The sequence below is a fragment of the Plodia interpunctella genome, chromosome 20 (genome assembly GCF_027563975.2).
Source record: "Plodia interpunctella isolate USDA-ARS_2022_Savannah chromosome 20, ilPloInte3.2, whole genome shotgun sequence".
Taxonomy (NCBI): domain Eukaryota; kingdom Metazoa; phylum Arthropoda; class Insecta; order Lepidoptera; family Pyralidae; genus Plodia; species Plodia interpunctella.
In genome coordinates, this window is record NC_071313.1 from 403196 (window position 1) to 424080 (window position 20885).

Sequence of the window (20885 nt, forward strand, 5' to 3'; positions counted from 1 at the left end):
TGCGTTTGGCATTGCCGAACAGCAGACTGAGATATTATTTTGATTAATTCTCAGTCTGCAGTTGCTGTTGTTAAAACTGAAGTAATATAATATATGTAAAAGATTATAAAATCAACGATTTAACAATAAGGGAGTGTTCCCCACGGCTGTTCCTGTATTAAAGTTCACAGGTTTAGAAATCTTTGGCAGACCTTGAAAGGATAAATGATTCTATTATTCCAATGGCGTCGCTTAATCCACATCCATTTGACTCAATTTACATGAACATTGTTTGCGTGCCGATCGAAAATCAATAATGTCAAGTCCAGAGAATACTGAGACTGTGTTACCAGGCATGCATGACGCGGCCGCAGGTCGGATCGGCCAAATTGCCTTTGAGATCCGATCATCCCTGGAGCCTGCGACGTGTTTGTGGTCTCACGCTAATGTCCGAGATGTTAACTGAACCGGGGCCGTGATCTGTATTGGATATTTGTCAGTTTGTCCCGTTTTAGAATATTGAATTATAATGTTAATGGATCACAAACGAGAAGTACGAGAATTGAGCGTAGCTATGTCGAAAATACGAATTTAATTTGGATCTTTGAAGTATCGTCGTAGACGACACGTTTCTCTGCAACGTTGGAATGTGTACAATCTACAATCGTATGAAATTCATCAGCAATAAAACTGTGCTTATTCACGGTTTAGTACTAGCCGTAGTAAAAAGTGGACGTAAAGCGTATTGTTTCGGCGACCCGCTTTATGCCATCGTAATGTTTACGATTACGACAAATTATTCTGCAGGTTGCTTCCTCTTTTCGTATTCATGTTATGCGGACTTGGATTCTCATGATATATTTGTGTTCTCTCCTAATTTTTATATTTTTTTAAATACTACCAAGCATTTGACTGCTTTGTATTAAAGCCAGGCATGCTGCCAACATGATGCTAAGTGACTAATACAATTTTTAATTGAAACATTAGTCATATTAGACGAGAAAGCTTATAACGTTTTTATATTTTTCAAACAAACTAATATGGTTATCTTAAGGTTCATAGATTGTTCACGGAAGAAACATTACTAGTAATTATCATTCATCAATTTTTTCGCCTAAAACAAATACATTTCTTTCCAGATTTTCCTCCACTTAATATATCATGCTTAATACGTTCCAGTATCTTAATGGTGGCACTAAATCTGGTGGTGTTTGAATTTATGAAGACATCGGTTGCTTTATTGTTCTCACCGTTTCCTATTGCTATATATCTCTATCTCTCTCATCTGAGCGTTTTCCCGGTTGCTTCCCAGGCTTTGAGCGTCGGAGCCCAGGTTCCACTTTCCTACTTTTCCGTCTCCACTCGTTGTGAGATCATTAAAACACATATCATCCGCTGTAGTAACAGTTTAGCCAGACATTTGTTCCCCTCGTACTTGACCGATCTAAGCTAGACGTGGCCGTACCAGCGCGGGCGGGTGTACTCCTGGAGTTGGTACAAGACTACCGCCTATAGCCATATGACTGCAGGTAATAAAAAAAAATCATTGGTTCATAGGTTGTTGTTCTTCCCAAATATCAGTATTAGCAATGACACCGGAAAAGTTAAAGGACATGCTCGCAGGATGCTTAATGGGGAGCTTTAACCTAGTGCATTTCGCACGAAAGATCTACGGTACAATCACCGCATATTAACACATAAATTACACGAGTATTAAAAACTAATTGGCAATATTAACGGTAATTATTTAGTGCGTTACACAGACGCGCCAAATTGTTTTATGATAATACCCCAATTATATTATTTCTCAATTAAATACTAATTTCATGCAGCGTAAAGTGTAGGTTTAGGTTGAAAGACATTTATTCTCATTAAGACAATTTGTCACTTACATGAAAACTTAAATTAATTTTACAATATTATATATTCGTTCATTGGCTAAAAGTTACACAATAAAGTATTTAGCTTGTATAAAAATAAAACATAACATAATTAATCATTACTAGGGAGCAGATATCAAGTCAAGTACAATAATTCACTCACACCTTATCTGGTAACGTTTAGATAGGTATATTTAAGATTATGTGTTTGGCCAGCATTTTTTTAAATATTAGCGAGCGATTCAACGTTTTTAACATGTGAAGGTAGTTTATTAAAATAACGCGCTCCTTCAACTGTTATCGCTGTCGATCCGTATTTTGTTCGCGACTTAGGAAGAACTATGAAGCTCGTGCGTCGAGTGCAGATGCGCGTAACCTTTTTCTGTTTAATAAATTGTAGATCGGAACGGACAATGTTATGCATAGTTTTGTGGATAAATATGCAGATGTTATTAATGTATAATTGTTTGATGCTCATTAATTTAGTTTCGTTATAGATTTTTGTGGTTGCTGTTCGAAAATTATAGTTGAATAGTACTTTTATGATTTTATTTTGTAAAATTTGTAATTCATGTATTCTAGTTTTAACAGCTCTTCCCCAGATTTCGATTAGGTATAATAGGTGCGGTTTTACTAAGGCATTATATATTTTTAAACGCAAGTTGCGTGGAATACAGCGAACACTAGTCCTGAGGCAGGCTAGAAGTGATATTAATTTAGTTTTGATTTGTTTTATGTGGATTTTCCATGTTAGATAAGTGCCCATGTACAGGCCGAGATATTTTTCGTTGGTTTTCTCTTGCAGGGGTTTATTATTTATTGTTAAGGGTAAGTAATCAGGTACAGGTTTATTTTTAGCTTTAAAAAGTATATAACTAAATTTTGAGATATTAATTGTTAGCAAATTATATTGAAACCAACTGTGGAGAGAATTAAGATCTTTTTGAGCTTGTGTGGGTGGTTGGTGGTTGTTCTAAGGTGTGATTTGATGAGCCAAAATAAAAAAGACATGTATCATCGGCATAAAGAGTGACGTGACCTTTTAATCCTAAGTCGTGCATGTTATTGATATATACCAAGAAGAGCAGCGGTTCTAAAATTGATCCTTGTGGGATTCCACAGGATATGGACTGTGGCTCACTCTCGAATCTACCATCTATTTTTACTATTTGAATTCTATTTGTAGGTAGGATTCGAACATTTTCAGAGCTTTATCTGAAATTCCAGCGACTTTTAGCTTTTTTAAAAGTAATTTGTGACTGACAGTGTCGAAAGCCTTTTTTATATCAATGAATACTCCAAGTACTACATTTCTTCTATCGATATTGTTTTTAATTTTAGTTATAAGGTCAATGGCTGCTGTCGTTGTATTGCTTTTAGATCTGAACCCGTATTGGCGATCAAAAAAGAAATTTATTGACTCCAAATAATTTTGTAGGCGTTTATGTAGAACTTTTTCCATGATTTTTGATAACGCTGGCAAAACTGAAATTGGCCGATAATTACCCGGTTCTGTTTTTTATCCTGATTTATACATAGGTGTAATAATAAAGTGTTTATTATTTGTGTTAAATATACGACACGAGATAAATTGCAGCGGCAAAAATTGCAGAGGCAAAATTTCCAGAGTTGAAGCTTTAACTTTACGAATAGTTAATTCAAACAATTCACATATACAGCTCTGACTCTGGCAAAAGGACAGACATGTCCTTTTAACATATTTCCGGCCGCATCCTTTGTAAGTGGAACTCTAAAAAGGTAACATTGAGCCCATTAGACACATAGTCTGCCTTACCTTGTCCCATTTATCTATGGTCGGCAGAAAATGTCATGGAACAAAATAGGAATACACGCTAATTATACCTCTATCAACAACAACAGAGTAAGATCGTCGGGCCACAATGGCGGGTCTTCCGGCGCGCGGTTTCCGGCCGTCAGACGATCCGGCCCGGATGTCGTCTACTGTATACATGTCTTTACGTGTACCAGGAAAACAGGAGGTCATAAGAGCAGGCGATTATGTATCATCAGTTGTGCCTATATATATAGTCATTTGCGATATTATAACTTAAAATTTACGTATATTTACCTATAGCATATTTACGTTTAAGATTTTGTGACGTCGTCGTGGTACCTGTAAAGGGAAGCCGTGTCTGGCCACTACTAAAAGGAGTGCAGGCACTTCATAGAACCATTTAGGTTCGGTGCACAAAGGTTAATACATAAAACAAAATATATATTTTTTACAAGTGGAGATTTAGACAGATTATTTTGATGAATTGACACATTGCTATCAATATTATTGATCTTTTACTTGGGTTTTCAAAACTGTATCATGATAATATCCTAAAATCTTACAAAAATCACAAGCCTTACTCGAGCCTACGTATCTAGTAGTTCTATCAAAAAGCGTGGTCCCTCCTAGTTCAGTTGGATACAGTCTACCACAACACAAAGCATCGCAGTGCAGGTCAGACACAATGGCGACGGAGACACTTCCGGTCGTCAATATGGCCGCATTGCCGCTTCCGGTGCCACGGCAAACATGGCCAGGCTAGAAATACTGGGGCACCATAAGGTAAGAAGTTTCGAAAATAGTATTTGCTACAATTTTTAGCAAAGATCGCAGATTTCATAAACGTGATTTACCGTCATCTACCTACCGCCATCTAGTGACAAGTAGTCAAATGCACACTCAACATCAATCAAAGTGCATGTTTTCTCAGGATGGTTTTCTTCACCAGAAGAAAGTGGTGGCCTATGAAAATTATTATACATGTTACAGTCAGATTGAACCTGGGACCTTTCGGTTAATATGCGGGCGTCTCAACCGCTATCCTCGGTTCGTACTTCTTGTGTTGGTATACGATGACAACTACTATTTTATTTACAAATGTTGTAAAAATATGATGAGGTCTGAGGTCGCGGCTAACTAGTGTTTTTGACAATGTCTGCACACCTCGAAATTCCTTGTCAGCTGAAAGTGTAATTAACTTTATTATTATAATACTGTCAGAAAACAAAATAAGACTTCCAAATAGCGGCAATAACCATTAAGCGTACTACGCCCAATCGCAATGCACATTGATCAACATAAATGCATCTGCAGGTGCACTTATTGCAACTATCGACGGGGCGTTATCGATTCTGCAACATAATGTACTCGTATATGCTTTATATTAAACTTGGTTTTGGATTTTCGGAAAATAATAATAATATTGAACGAGTAAACGTATTTCCATCGAACATAAAAGCCATTTGACGATAATGAAATGTGAAGTCTTAAAATGTATAAAATGAATCCCTAGAAATACTTGTAACATGTAGCGTTATAGAATACAAAATAGTCAGATGGCTGAATGTCTGTGTAACTACCGTAACATTATCGCGCGTAGGGTCCCCTTGGAGATAGATAGGTACTGTGCACTAGGCATACTTTGGGTATCGGAAATTTGAATATACTAAAATAGCAAAAGGCCAAACCACATGTTTACCTTTCGCACTAAATCTACAAAACTAACGGTGATTAGTAAACGTGAAACAGAATAAAAGGTAAGGTTAACCCATTTATAAAAAAAAATAAAGCATACTTTAAGCTAAAGTATGTTTTGTCACAATCGCACTTTATAATGTTTGAAATTGACAAAAAGAAACAATACATATAACAATACATCTAACAACGAATGGTCTAGCGTCGCACTTTAGTGTCACTATATGAAACAATTTATACAGGAATAAATCGGGGAATATTCTCTATAAATTGGTTTTAAACAGCCCGATAGAATTTTATGGGTCTATTCGAGTGGCTTGTAGCGGTGGTGGAGTCGGCGGTCCAGCTATCCCCACAAATTGAAGATGTAACAGATGCTCGTAGCATGTCTATTATGTAGACAGGCTATCATAATATAACAACATAAGATCGTATCTGTTTTTATGAAGTGTCAGAAAAGCAAAAAGTAGAATTATCTCTCAAGTTTGGTCCTTGGTTCATAGACAAGCTATATTTACTTCCTTCTTTTACTTTTTTATGCCCATATTGTGTTTGTGATAACCTACTGATATAAAATCGTTAGTGTGTATTACTATGATGTTGCGATATTTTCTGTTCCATAGTTATTTTTCGTCATCTCTACCGTCGCGACGATCTATTCAGCGCGCCGGTCGCATCAATATTGTACGGTGTCACCCGTCGCCCGCAGGCCCCAGCTCCTTCCTATTACTGCTCTCCTAGTGCCTCGATACCTTTTCCACCGGGCTTTATTTATGCCAACCTCAAGAAAATTGTTGTTTATGGCGACTTGCAAATGGGGGTGCCTTATTTATTTATTATTTTATATTAAATCTTGGGGTTTCTACGTTTTGCTTAAACTAAATGTTATTTATTGTTTTTGGGTTATCTGTTAAGCTTATTATATCGCAGAGGTTTTATAGTGTCGCTGAGCTATGATGTTTATTCATTAAGTTACTACTTTAAATGTATGAAACCTAATTTATAATGCCGTGGTTTCTGCTAAATCTAGCTCAATCGGAAAATACACGCCAGACAGGTAAATGAAATAATAGCTTGTAAAAATTAAAATTCACAGTTGTTTTCTTAGTTTGCATCGTAAAGAGGATTTAGCGGAATGGACGTTTAAATATTTACCTCTTTTTCGAATGCATTTAAGTGGGCATCCGACTGAGGGCGAATCCAGGCATAGTTAAGAGGAGATCAGACAGTGGAGTAGGTTTTATTTTCCAAATGAAGCCCGATGCTAATTACTGTTCTTTATTTTTTACACTCTGCATATTTATTTTATAGCATTTTTATTTTTGCATTATAGAGATTTCAATGTCCGGATTATATATTAGGCTTTATTTAGATATTATTTCTATATTTATTATAGTTTGTAATCTCATTTGGAAATCAATTTAAAACTTTGACTAAATTCCTAATTTACTTTTGCAATATCCGATTGTATTGTTTCAATTAATAACATTTCCACATTTATACGATACGCCTGTTGATAATTATCCATGCATTGTAGCGATTACTGATTTAGTTATAGGTATACTGTATGTAAACCAGGCGTGCGTCGAGATTTAAATTAAACCTGGTTGACACATCCTGCGCGAGGGCGAGGATGAGGCTTAATATCTGCTCTGCTTCGACTTGTAGAGCACTTATGTATGCCTGGTATGACAGAGCGGAAAAAAGGGGAAAACTGTTTTATCTCGTTTATTTTTATAAAGTGAGACTAGATTAATTTTATATTTGAGAAATTGTTTGGTTGAATTTGAATTTATTTCTTTAGTTGGCCAAACTTAACCTACTATTACTGAAAACATCAATTAATATCATAAATAAATACTTACACTTATAAATTTTGCGGGTATTGCAACACTTGACAGTTATAGAATCATCTCTTGTTGGTAAATGCATAGACCTTGTGGTAACTCTAAATAAATATTACATTGCAAAGAAATCAACATTTTAAACTCGAGGGTCGTTTACCAGTTGTTATAAAATGTAACGATTGTTTATTGTAAATTGTTGAACAAAACCTTACTCGGCTATTGTCCGGGTCGTAAATGCGCAAACGAATTTGTTAATTTTGTGCAAACAAAAGCTTGGCGTATTTTATTTTCCTAAAATTTTCACTTGTTTGCGCTTTGAGGCCGTCTCGTCTTACCACAAATGACGCACGCGACTACGTTTCAAAACAATAAACTTTTGTGTTTTTCCCCACACTTTTAAGACCTGCCGTTGTCATTAGCATTCGTATGAATAATGCAATTTGAATGGACCCTTTTTACTTGCCATTTAGATAGGGACGTTCCTCTCTGTTTTCATGTTAGCTTTCGTCTCTTTCTGTTCTAAGCTCCGCCCTTTAAGTTCCCTTTTTTCCACTGTGGGAACGATGCATGTGTTTGATACCCCACGGTCTTTTTTTCGAACTCTTTTAAGTTCATGCTATCCTAGTACATGCCAAGAAAGGTCACCATAACCCCATTGTTTTAGTGCGTTCAAATTAACTAACTAAGAAATTGTTGGATTCTTATAGTTGATCGAAATCTTCTTCACGTTTCTGCTCCCTTAGTTTAAAAAGTGAAACTTATCCTTCAAACTTTCCCACGAATTTCAAATTGTTTATCGACTTCGTTTAGTCAAACATTCTTAAACCCTGCTGCCCTAGTAAGTTTTCAAGGAATGACAAGAGGGGTCGATAAATTTTTTATCCATCCGTTCCGTCTGGATAGTTAACGTTGTGGTACCCAAATTTTGAACTACACATCCCGCAAATTGATACCTATATCAACATTATTTATTAAATATGTCCGTGCCAGGTGAATCAATAAACGTCAAATAAAACTTATTTAAATTATGGCAACCTCAGTCAACCCTTTCAAATTAATTTCACACAAAGTGAAAATTTGTTGGCAAACAATGTGATCTCTGGAACTAAACAATTCAACTGAAGGTCACACGTGCAGATTTATTTCAAATGTATGTATATTTGATCTAAATAAGTAGTAAGCCAAAAGAGTATTATGCTTATTTTAAAATGATGCTATTTTAACACAAGCTAAACAAGCATATTGTCGTTTGTCGTCGGGAGAGTTTCATTCAACGCGTGTCAAAAAATTACCGTGCTATTAAACGTTGAGGAATTTAAATGGATTTGTTATACATGTCACACATGCTTTTTAACTTATTTTTAAAAATATTAATGGGTTGAAAAAGATCTGGAATCGAACGGGCATTGAACCGTCCTTGTCTATCCGGGACAGTGCTCTTAACCACTGAGCTATCGAGACCATGTCAGTTCGGCTGAATTAGGAATCGTTGAGGAATTCATCATCGGGAGCCGATCCTAGTAGCACAATCTGATTATACATATTATAATAAAGTATTGGGAGCATAACAATAAGCATTTTTTATTTTAACGGGACTTAGCACGAACCTTTTTTATTTAATGTAGCTGACGTTTCAACGACCCTGTGAATTTCTAGTAGTGGGTGCAGTTTCTAAATAAAAAAGGTTTGTTCAAAATCCCGTTAAAATATGTTGTTAATGAAAAATACATTGAACACATAGTTCTATGTATTTTTCATTTCATAAAGTTATATTTTACACTCAATGTTGAAAATTTGATTTTTTTTATTTTGTAATTTTAATATGTCTTGGATGGGAACTCAGGGATTCGATAGGAAAGGCCCCGGCAGCATACTGCCGTGTTCCTGCCAATTACCACCGCAACTTGTAGTGGATCGCCAGGGCTCTAATTAAACACCTTTGTTACGGCAACCTCGCCTACACTCTCCTTAATTAAATTACCGTAAATCCCAAATTCGGCCTCGTTAGGTGTTATGTCCCCTGTGGCGTGTTTCGTCATGTAGGGTAATGTAATATATTTCCATGACCTAAGTACGTAGACCCCTGGGACCCCTTGAAACATGCATGAAGAGAGTGACGAGTATTTAGGAAGCGAGTGAGATTTGTCAGATTCATGGCAAGTGAAAATCCCTAGTTTCCGCCTACCAACAGGAAACAGGCGTGATAATATCTACGTATTTATGTACCAAAGTGACGTTTTTCCTAATCCAAAATTTCCGATAATATTTTTTTACCCTTTCGTAGGCTCTAAACTTAAAATAATGAAGTGGGGTAATCATAAACCGTTATAATTAATGTAATTCCATTAGCCAGTTAATAGATACCATTGTTTACCACTTGCCGTCGAGTTTGACCCTCTTTAAAATAATTATAGACCGGGAGCTGACAGCCTCGGGCGCCGAAAGTTTTATGAAGAGAACTCTGTAGTAATTTTACCAATCTGTTCCAGTTAGACTCCCGGCCACAAAGGAATGGCAATTATTGTTGTTACAAATAAGTTGGGCGTTTCATATCTTGGCAATTGTCGTGCTTCGGAAGGCACGTTAAGATGAGTCTAGGCGCCAATATCTAGACTATTGAATTTGTAAAAATTCTTTTACCTAATTAAATTCTTCTATTTTATCAACATGTTTATTGAAACTGGTTGCAGTTTTACCGCCACATTTACTTGTGGGTTCTTATAATTTTATAATTATTTGCGAATGATGCAAATATCATATTATTTATTCGTATTTGTAGAGGATTTATTACGCCGTTATCGGCTATATGGATCTTTGCAATTCTTTCAATGGAGAATAGTAGTTGGCGAAGGAGCAGTAACACAGAGGATGCATACAAATCAATGACGAGACTATCATTCAATTAAACCTCAAGCTCAAACTCCCATGCTCTCTATCGCCATTAGCGATTTTCCTAAATACCTATTTCGCAAAAATCGGATCACTAGACCATGAACAAAGCAGGATAACTATACTATACTAGCATGCAGCTTCATACAAAGTTTTGTGTGTCGTCCTTGGAATGTAATAACTGTGAGTCACACGCTCGAGTAGTTCCTCCTTGGTATTGATTGCAATTGTAAAGTTGTTTTCAACTTGCCTTCGCCTCGACTTGGAAACAAGTTTTTTGCTAAACAACGCTTCTTTGTAGTGTTGCAACTGTGCAAGTTTTCTTGCATTGCGTGGAAAATAGTTTTATTTTAATTTTGAAGTTAGTTAAAGTGTAGTTTTGTTGTAGTTTGTTTAATCTATTTTTATTGATTTTCAAAATAATCCTAGACCACTTATGTCACAGTAAAATAATACAATAGCTGCGGAAAATTGGCACAAATTGCTACGAAGTGGGCCAATTCCCTTGACGCGAATCTAAGCTATTGTTAAAGTGCACTCGCCTTCAATTGACTGGTCGCGTCTCTAATGCCCTGTTCCCCTGGTACTGTCCAAGTTGTTTAGATATGGCTGTGAAAATAAAATGCCTTATTTGAAAGGTGATCTGGTTGTCTAATTCGAAGCTGTTACAGACTGCCGTCTTAGTTTGTCGAGGCAGAAAAAAAATCGTGGATGTGAACATAAATAAATCGGCAAATTCAAAAATGGAGGATTCTTATTCAATATACTTAGTGCGGCTGCCTCGCGAGGCTAAGTGGAATCGGTTAAATAAGGTTTATCATAAACACTTTTGCGTGAGGGAATCAAATTCAACGCAAGAATGTATTGATTTTTTAAACCCATATCTGTAAACTATGAACTGAAAACGCGGTCATAAGAATAAATACTTACCCTTGTATCATGATCCAACCTCGTCGAAATCTGAGTAGATTTATCTTAAAATATTAATTCACAGATATTAATGTACCTGCCCTAAATCTTGAGAATTAACTCTCAAACAAGGATGGTGTTTAAACGGGATTATGGCGCTAGTGGGGTCCGCACTAAAGTAAATCCGTCGTTAATAATGAAGGGCTCATAATGTCTGTCAGGAAAGGCGCCGCCGAGGAAGGTACTCCTTTGTTCGCATCTCGACCAGTCACGGGCACGTTCGGACCAAAGATGGAATATTTCAAAACGACTACGTTGAATTCAATAGATATAAATAAGACTGAAACTAGACGTTTTGAAGTAGCATTGTCTTGCTCAGGCATCTACCCGTCTCTCTCGACCACTTTACGTGCTCACTCGTCTGTCTGTTTATGATTTGGGTCTGATACGACGCCTCATGAACCTCCCTATTAAATTTAAGCGCTTTGAAATCAATTTTGTTTTGTCGAGTTGAATTTTATTGCTGACTTGGCTAATTTTGTATGAGCTATTGTTCACTTTTGAGTACTTATTTGATTTTATATATCTCTGGTAAGGACTCAACTGCTGATTCTTCTATTACTCTACAAGTATGGTTGCTTGAAATTGGGAGAAACAGTAATGGGAAATTCTTGAAACACCGAGTGGCTTGATCTCGGTAACATAAGAAATAAGTACTTTTATTTTGATATGATTTTTAATTCTGTTTCTGATTGAACATTTCAGATACTAATCTTGAAAAGAATATTCAACGAAAATAGTTTGTCTACTGACAATATAGTATCGCACTTTTATAGGTGTCTTATTTATCCGCAGCCAAGACACAAACAAATCGATATATTTGTCTTCAGTCTGAACAGATGCAACTCTCTTAATACCAGTTTGTACAGCGTAATTTACATCGACAGATAAACTAACAGACCATAAAATATCGGCTTTGTTCACTGAATTAAACGCTGTGAATTTTGAATTAAATCCTTTGTAAAATCATAGGCGATTTTTAATTTAATTTTCCCTTTGTGTGAAATACGATGTTGAACAAAAAGCAATTGAGCATGAATACAGCTTTTTGTTGGAAATGTAATCACATATTTTTACAGTAGGTATGCGTTTTTTTGCAAATTATACAATTTGGGCTAGTCGTTAGTTGCGTATACTAATACCATTCGCAACTATGGGATTAGGCAGAAAGATGAATATAAAAATGTATTTAACTCAAGCTCAAGATGATAACATTTAATATTAATAAGCCTTTAAGACTGCCTTTGGAGTTTGAAATTCTATCGTGTCAGAAAGACTACAGGAGCAAAAACTACAACTGCGCCAAGAAAACAGAACGCTGCAGTAGGTCGCATCAAAGCAATTACGCCGACCTGTATAATGGTGATCCCACATTTTACGTCCGCTGTTAGTTTAAACCACAATCCTTGTTATGATTTCTAAGATGCTTTGGAATGGAACTAGTAGAGAGCAAATGTTAAGGCATTTATAATGTACCAAAGGCTGTAGGTATAAAGTTACTTTGGTTGAAAGAGATTAAATTCTTATTCCCAGAGTAACATAAGATGCGGGGCTAATCGCAACACGTCTCATATTCTAAGACCGGCTGACGGCTTTTGTAAAATCCGTAGCGCGTGTGCTTGAATAATGAATGGTTTTCATGTCACCTGCATCGTATAATTCCTTGGGTATTTATATTACTTTAACTTACCCTGTTACTTTTCTCATTCATTTAAATTATTCATATTAATATCATTGAAATTATTTGTGAATTTCGTTTGCTGCGTATATTACTTATCGTAGACATTAGGATTACTATTTTTTCACTACATTACATTCTTATTTTCGAGTGCAAATAGCAAACAATTGTATTAACTTAGACCAGTACGTAGCTACAGCAATATTTTCTTGCCATTGGCCCCATTCAGTCTTCCATGGAGCAGGAGGAAGGACAGTTTGGGCAAGACAAATTTATTAATACTGTTACAAAACTTCACTACATTAATACAATTACTTATATAATGTTGCATAATGCCACGACAAAGGTTTCGTTAAAATAATATAAACATAGGCTAGTAATAATAGTTTTAATTTATCATCCAAACTGCTCAACTGCCATAACCAGAAAATTTTCCTCGTTATTGTCCCTCATAACAATGAATAGGCAATTAATAATAGCACATCTTCGGAACTTGATTAATATTCATAAGCCGTCCTAAAACTTTGGCGAAACTTGCAAAAATTACATTCACGTACGAGAGTCGCGAATAAAGATCTTTCTAATCTACGTTCTTACGTCATACGGCAAAAAGTTGCGTTTTGGGGTTAACTTGTCGAAATAAGAATCGGGACGCTTTCACAATTGATCAAAACTGGTGAAGGTGTTCTATGAAGGAAGTTATGTTTTAAAATGTATGTTTTTGCAACAAATTCTGAACAAAGAGGAAAGTGATTTTGTTAAAGATTTCAGTTCAGTGAGATCGTGTTATCCGAAACATTCGAACAAATGTTGAGCGAATGATCTATGACGATGAATGGTTAATTAAAAGTAACTGTATATCCGTAGAAACCCGTAAGTGTAGCAACTCTACACATAGAAAATAGCTCCCTAGATGTTTTTTGTAGTTTTTTGCCGGAAACTGAGCGCAGATGAATAGAGGACGCTTAACGCCGAGAGTAGGTTCTATTTCATGATGTTTGCGCATCTGGCGCCTGCCTTATTGTGTTGCTAGGGATTTACCGTAACGTGACCACAGAAGGGTAGTTTTATATTTTCGATATTGTGATATTGTGATAGATACTGTTTTAAAGTATAGGATTATATGTTAGCCTTTTAGTTCCCGTGTGATCCGATCGGATTGCGATCCTAATGTTGTGCAATTGTTTCAAAAAGTGGTCCGACTTCCTTTGTCCTGCCGATCGTATGGCCGTTGGAGTCCAGGGTTCCCTTTTATACACTTTCTTCACTTCGCTTTATACGTATAATGACAATTTTTTACAAGATGTTTTGTAGTGTTATATTTCACTGCCGTATTAAGAATACGATGATCGATTAAGTTACTGTGAAAGCCGATTCTACAAGATTCACATTTATGTCAAGAAGTGACAATTCCGTATTCTTTTTATGTTTGGTTTAAGATTAAACGTATAATATGATACATATTTGTTCTTCTAACACTCCGAGACGAAGTCACGTAGACTCTTTTTGTTGGGCCGACGGATTTCGGCTGCATTTGAATTCTTCTTAACAAATTGTTTCCATAGGTACATAAGCCTTTCTGAATTTATCTTTCTAATTAATCATTATGATTTAAACAATTATTTGTATGGCTGGTGGTTTCGCCACTGCATTCCCGTGGATGTTGTACGAGGCGACTAGGGCACAGCCTAGGCAGCTGATAGACAACAATAGCGTTCCCAAGGAGGGTTGGCGTCAGGCAGGCGGCCGGTTGTAAAATATCTTCAACATTTTAAGGTTTTTCTTACGATGACTCCGGGCTTCGCGGCTTCACAACCCTGAATTCAACGTGGAACATGCATAGATGAAAGAAAGATTATAAGATAAAAAAAATACTTTTTATTACATTTTCTGTTCTAGAATTTAATTTTATAAATTCGTGGATGTCGGAAATTGCAATGGGATGGGACAGATTATCTCAAAAACAAACTTAATGTACATATAGGTTTCCCTTTGCCATATACCCGCGTCAACATATCGTGCGCACGGTTAACGTAAATTAGTTTTCAGTGTTCGTTCCAGAGTACCAGGAATACATAATGCAATATTCTTATTCATGAGGATATTTATCGGGCGCCAAGGGAGACAGCACTGACAACGTTTTGTGTTCACATCTTCTGATGTCGTTGCAATCTTGGCTTTGGTATTTATCTTGTTTAATAAAATTGTAATTATTAGAGCGAACATATCTTTAATTTAATCATCACCATCTATCAACAAGATACCTGTCGCTGTCACCCACTCATTTCATAAATAATAAAAATCGGTATTTGCTCAGTAAAAGGTAAAAAAAAGTCTAGACTGCTACATTAAGTAAAAGAAAAATGTTGTATTTCTATATTTAGCATTGTTAAATACAGAAAACTGATGAAATCAAACATGTATGTGGAGGCCTCATTCAAAGCTAATCCGGTCATATTACGTCATCCATATTGATTTGAAGTACCAGGAGAACACAGGCATAGAGTAGTATGCGGAGTCAACAAGCGAGGGGTGGAGTGTCCCTATAAAGGCGGGGCACGCCATTGGACCTAATCATATTTTTTGTGATGAATGGTTTTCGTTTCGATGAGCACAAGTCATGCCTAGTTACATGATAGAAGAAAGAAAAATGGCTCTTGCCTCCTAATTGTCTCCAGTTTTTAAGGAATAAAAGAATATAGACAGCCCTTATCTTAACAAACATACATTATTAAATTCTTCACCAGTGTTTTAATGTGAAAATAGTAGATCACGATTAAGTTAATATTCTGCTATTATGTTACTATGACTTTCCTCTTCTAGCGAGCTTTGTTCGAAATGATTGCAAAGAGGCACTTGTTTTTCTGCTCATAATTACTCCCTATAAAAGGGAATTGCTTGACCGTACTAATTAAGAAATTAGAGTGGCCACATTGATGAATCCTTTACGCCTTCCGCGAGAAGCTGTTAATGAATCATAATTATCTTAGAAGGGATGATATTGTTCACTGCTCAGCGTCATAGGGATCAATTTGAGAAATGTCGCTTGTAACTAGCCTACGATCCTTTGTAACTCTTCCTACCTAGAGATTTAAAGAGATTCCTTCTCAGTCACTGAGAATATTGCAAATGTTAGTCAAACACAAACATGATTTTCATATATACGAGTATAATAATTTACACATTAGGCTGAAAACGATATTGATGACGCATAACATGTGAATATTCTAAATATTAGCCATAATGTCTTGAAAAGTAACAAAATAGATTAAATGGGAGCAAGGGATGGTCGATAAAAATTACATACTCGAGGTAAGTTTATGTCGGGCTGTAATCAAGTATAGAACCCGTGCCTTTTACACGCAAGACGAGAGTAGAACCAACTGAGCCACCACCGCTTTTCCCTAATCTCCTGAGCCAATTCGACACAGTTAATTTGCAGTTTCAATTTAATGATCACTCGCAGATATCGAATTTCCAATCAAGTGGAATTATCGAGTAATTGCGTGTCTGTACTGATATTTGTTCTACATATGTGAGCGCAAGCAATTTGCTGGTAAGATGTAAAGAAAATTATATAAGTTCAGAAGTACAACTAAGTCCGGATTAATCAAGGGTGAAAGGAATTTATTTCTTCGTAGTTTCAGCAGTAGTCGTATTAAGAATGCTTTGCTTTGTATGCTTTGACACACATTATCGTCGTGGTTGTTTAACGTACTGGGTGAATAGAATATAGGGAAACGTTTACGTTTTATTTTTATTACAAACATTAATGATTATGTGTTTGCCGTTCCTGCTATTTTATCCTAATATTTTATTTTGATATTTTTAATTTTGTAATTCATTGACTTATAGTTTGATATTCTTAATTTTAATCTAATTTGTATTTTAAATTTCAATGCTCGGCAGGGTTTACATTGTACTTAGATTATAATGACTGAGATGACTAAGTTACTGAATTACCTTACTGTACATTGTAAAAAGCAATAAATAAGTTGAATTGAATATGTTACATTTTAGAAGATATAATATTAGAAAACGTTCATTTTGATGCTCTTCTGTGATTTCATTATTTTTTGTTTTGGCTTGAGAGATTAACATTCGTAAGCTTTGATATTGATAAGATGTTTAGGTTCTTTAACGAGTTGGTCTAGTTTTTATTTTTACAATTTTATTTTCTCTTTGAATTGAAAGCCTTAAACAAAACAATAGATCTGAATATTTGATTAACGTCACAAAAACTAAGCTTGTATAACTCAAAAGGAAGCACGAGTCTGTTGACAGATGGGATGAAACATGTGCAGGGTGCCCTGCACCCGCGACACTTACTATTCAAGCGATGCTGCAACGACCCCCTGCGGTAAGGGGCGGGCCCCTTACCGCAGGGGGTCGTTGCAGCATCCCTTGTTGCGAACTAGCATCCTTTTAACTCCATGTCGTCCTGGTACTTTTATTGCATATTCATGCCATACTTTTTAGTTTCGCAACATCTAGCAAACGCGACGCGATCCACACGTTTTTCATTTCGTTAAATCGATTTAAAAATATATTATTGCAATCAAGACCTCCTGTATATTTATTCTTGCCTAGTTATTTTATGAATGCAAAAATAAGGTGGAATACCCCTCGCGACTTTGAAAATAAAAACCACATTACTCAAGTCAAGGGGCTGTTGAAGAAACGTCATGTGGTGGCAGTGTATTCAGTAAGAATTCTATAGCTCTCCCGTTTTATGTAGTCCTAGTGACATGAATAATATTTTAACCCTTTGGGATTTTCCTGAATAACGTTGCTAAATGAATGTTGCTAACTGCCCTCATAAACTTTATTATATTTATTTTGGCAATAATATCTAATCATTTTACTAGGGAATCATGAGAGCTCAAGAGGTTGAAAGAGATTTTGGTGATGCAGCTGCTTGCAGTAAAAAATAGGGTCGTTTGTTTAGGTGATTTATTATGGGGTACGGGGTGTGGCCTCGTTACTACCCCTATAACAAAATGCCACTAGGAAACTATAAATGAAAAGAATGGCGTGGCGGAACTGGATCAGATCAGATTTATAGTTAGAAAATAGATGATTAACAAAATTAAAATATTGAAGTCTTTGAAGTATTTTTACGAATAGATGCCATTTCATTCCAAAAACCTAATTCTACGGTCCACGATATTGGTATCGTTCCTAAATTGGCTGTTTTCAGATGTTGGTTTATTCTACAAAAAAACAATATAATTAATACCAACCAACCGTTAATTAACGTCGCTGGTCAATAAACCGGAAAGGCTTTATTTCAACTCGCAAGCGTAAAATCCGAGTAAATACGATATGTCTGTCCACTGCTGCGGTGCGCTCGTCGCAACGCGCCCATTTAATTTTTATTATATGAGTATTTATATACAATTATCATGTCGAGAGATATCCAGGGATTAATGCCTATGGCTATTATCGAGCCGTGTGATTGAATTAATATGAAAATGTTTTTCATGTGATACTTTCTACTCTTACTTTACAGTCGTCGATCGTGGTGATCAAACCATTAGCACGATCGACTACTATTTCCCAGTTCTTCTATTTTGGAGATCCTTGACATAGATAATTTTAATAGCAGAGTTTCCGTATTTACTAACTAAATCTGTAGGTCTAGGTAGAGTTTGTGTATTTTAAATTTATTTAAACAATTTTGACTTCAAGAATTTGGTTTATCATGTTTGGAATTTCTTGTTTTTCCATAGATATATTTCCCGGCGAAATTTTACTAGGATATCATAACTCAAGCAATTCTAGCAGCTGGAGGGTGTGACAGCGCCAGCACTGCCATTGTGGCAGGTTGGAGTGTAATCACGTCGAGTGGACGCGTGCGTCCGCAAGGGAAATATTCGGAGCGCACAAAATTGAAGTGGTATCTCCCTTAAACTATCTGGATTTTGAAGTTTTTAACCTCCGACCTAAATTAGATTATTATAAGTATAAATTTGTATTTAATGCTCTTTAGATGCGAAACACTGGCAGCAATTCAGTACATGTTTGTCTATCTATTGACAATATTTTCTTCTTCTTCTAAATATCCCCGTAACGAAACAGTCTTCAATTTAATAAGTTAAAATTGTCACTTAAGATTCAAAAAGAAAATAGGAAGAATCTCCAGTTGGTGTCGTATATACAACAACTATACAAAATGATACTATACAATTGTACAAAATGATCTGTTTATAGTTGAAGCGCGAACATTCTCCCCGGCTACGAAGTGTTGGTAGACAAGTGCCAACCCTATAATTAGAGGCCATAACCGGATCTGCCCGGATATAGGGCTGGCTATAATAACCGGCGGCACGCAATCAAATTACCGGACGCTACTAACCGGCCACCCGTATTATAGAGGTGTGAATTTATCGATACTTTTTCTATCAACAACAATCGTTATGTATTTATGTACATATATTTTTATTTAGTTATTTATTTTATTTAAAACTTACATCTATTACTGGCTGAACCAATCCGATAGTGTAGCTTATTTAATGTAAGCGCCTTGCGCCCGGTGAAGTAAATTTCATGTCGAACTGCTACACCAGAGTACCAGATTCGACCTCCGGGTAGGTCAAAATAGATAATCATATTTTTTAGGCATTATTAAAAACAAAGGTTAATCGTTTTGGATATGTATGTTAAAAAGTATACTAATATCGTTTTAGTATCCCATGACACAACTCTCTGTTTTTGGACTAACTTAATTTGTAATGTATTTAGGGTTATATATTTATATTAGAATGAAAAAACTATCGATATTTATTTAATGATAATCAGACATCCTTATTCACTCGTCGTCCCTGGTAATAATCACGTTTATGAGTGACATTGTCCGCTCGATGTGTCTCCGGCAAAGGTATTCCGCGGGAGACGCCATTTTTATTGGCATCGTAATTTTTAACATCATTACTTTAGGGTTGAACGGGTCAGTTTGGCTGCGATCGGTGTTGGGTGTTAGGGTTTACGGTTTTTTTGGTTGAGATAATATTATAAGATATAAATAGCACTTTTCGTTACAAGCGTGCTGGCTATGTTGCTCATGACTGACGAGACACGATTATCATTGTGCGCTATTAAGTTATTAGCGTTAAATCGGAGCATTCGATTAAGGTAAAATTTTGGTATATAAATATATATTTATATAAATTTGGCATATTATGAAACATTTGACTGTGAAAGATGTCACATTTGGTTTTCCTTACAGTTATACACTAAAACGAATAAAAGTACGTAAATACATAACGGAACTTATTCATTTTTATTCCACAACGGTTTGAATGCCACGTGCCAGTCGACCAGTGGGCGCACTGCACTTGCACCCCATTGTGTGAATAAAGAGGGGTGGGCTACGATTACGAGCTCCCTATTCACTATGTTTTCCTAGTAGCTAATGTTAAAAATAACACGTGACTGTACACTGAGGAAAATTTTGTTTATTTTTATGTGTGTGTTTGTTTATAGTTATTATGACGATCTTATAGATAGAGCTTTAAGCTCCGCCTCAATATTAGTCGAGCCTTTTATTGATCTGCATTGGGCGTAGTAGGGTGTATATTTTCCCAACCCCATTGCCATGGTGTTCTGTATTCTCTTCTGTATTTATCGTAGCCTAGTACAGTTACACCATTGGGGTTGAAAGCCTATTGTTAAGATTTACTTCGTTCATATTGTGGAGTTTCTTACATGCATAGATTATTTAAAAATGTGTTTTATGGGATCCAACTTTATGGTGAAGATACGCTCTTCTAAAATTATAGCAGCCTGGTACGCTAACACCATAAGAATTGAAGCCTATTGTTATCGTAACAGGTGAACCAGAGAATTGATTTATTTACAAGGCAATAACTAGATATATGATATTAATAGTGAAAAATTAATACAAACAGAAATGATACAAAAGAGCTTGTTAGTTGTTAGCTATTTTTCATGTTCTTCTGACGCCATTGTTGAAGAACACAAAAGGCCGAGGCACTAGGCGCGCAGAATCTATACAGAGATTGACCGATCGCGCAAATTGAATGTCCGTCGAACACGACGGGGACTACACCCTATTGTCCCATTGGCTTTTCAAGATATATAGCCAATATTTCATTCGCGAACAAAATATGTATTTTCTGGTTCTAGTGTGA

General features: G+C 36.0%; 1 protein-coding gene across 20 annotated transcripts in view; it reads left to right on the forward strand.

Annotated features, from left to right (window-relative positions):
* The window catches only part of rg (rugose), a 397734-nt gene that overhangs the window by 165563 nt on the left and 211286 nt on the right, over positions 1 to 20885 (forward strand). The gene's annotated exons all lie outside the window — the stretch shown is intronic.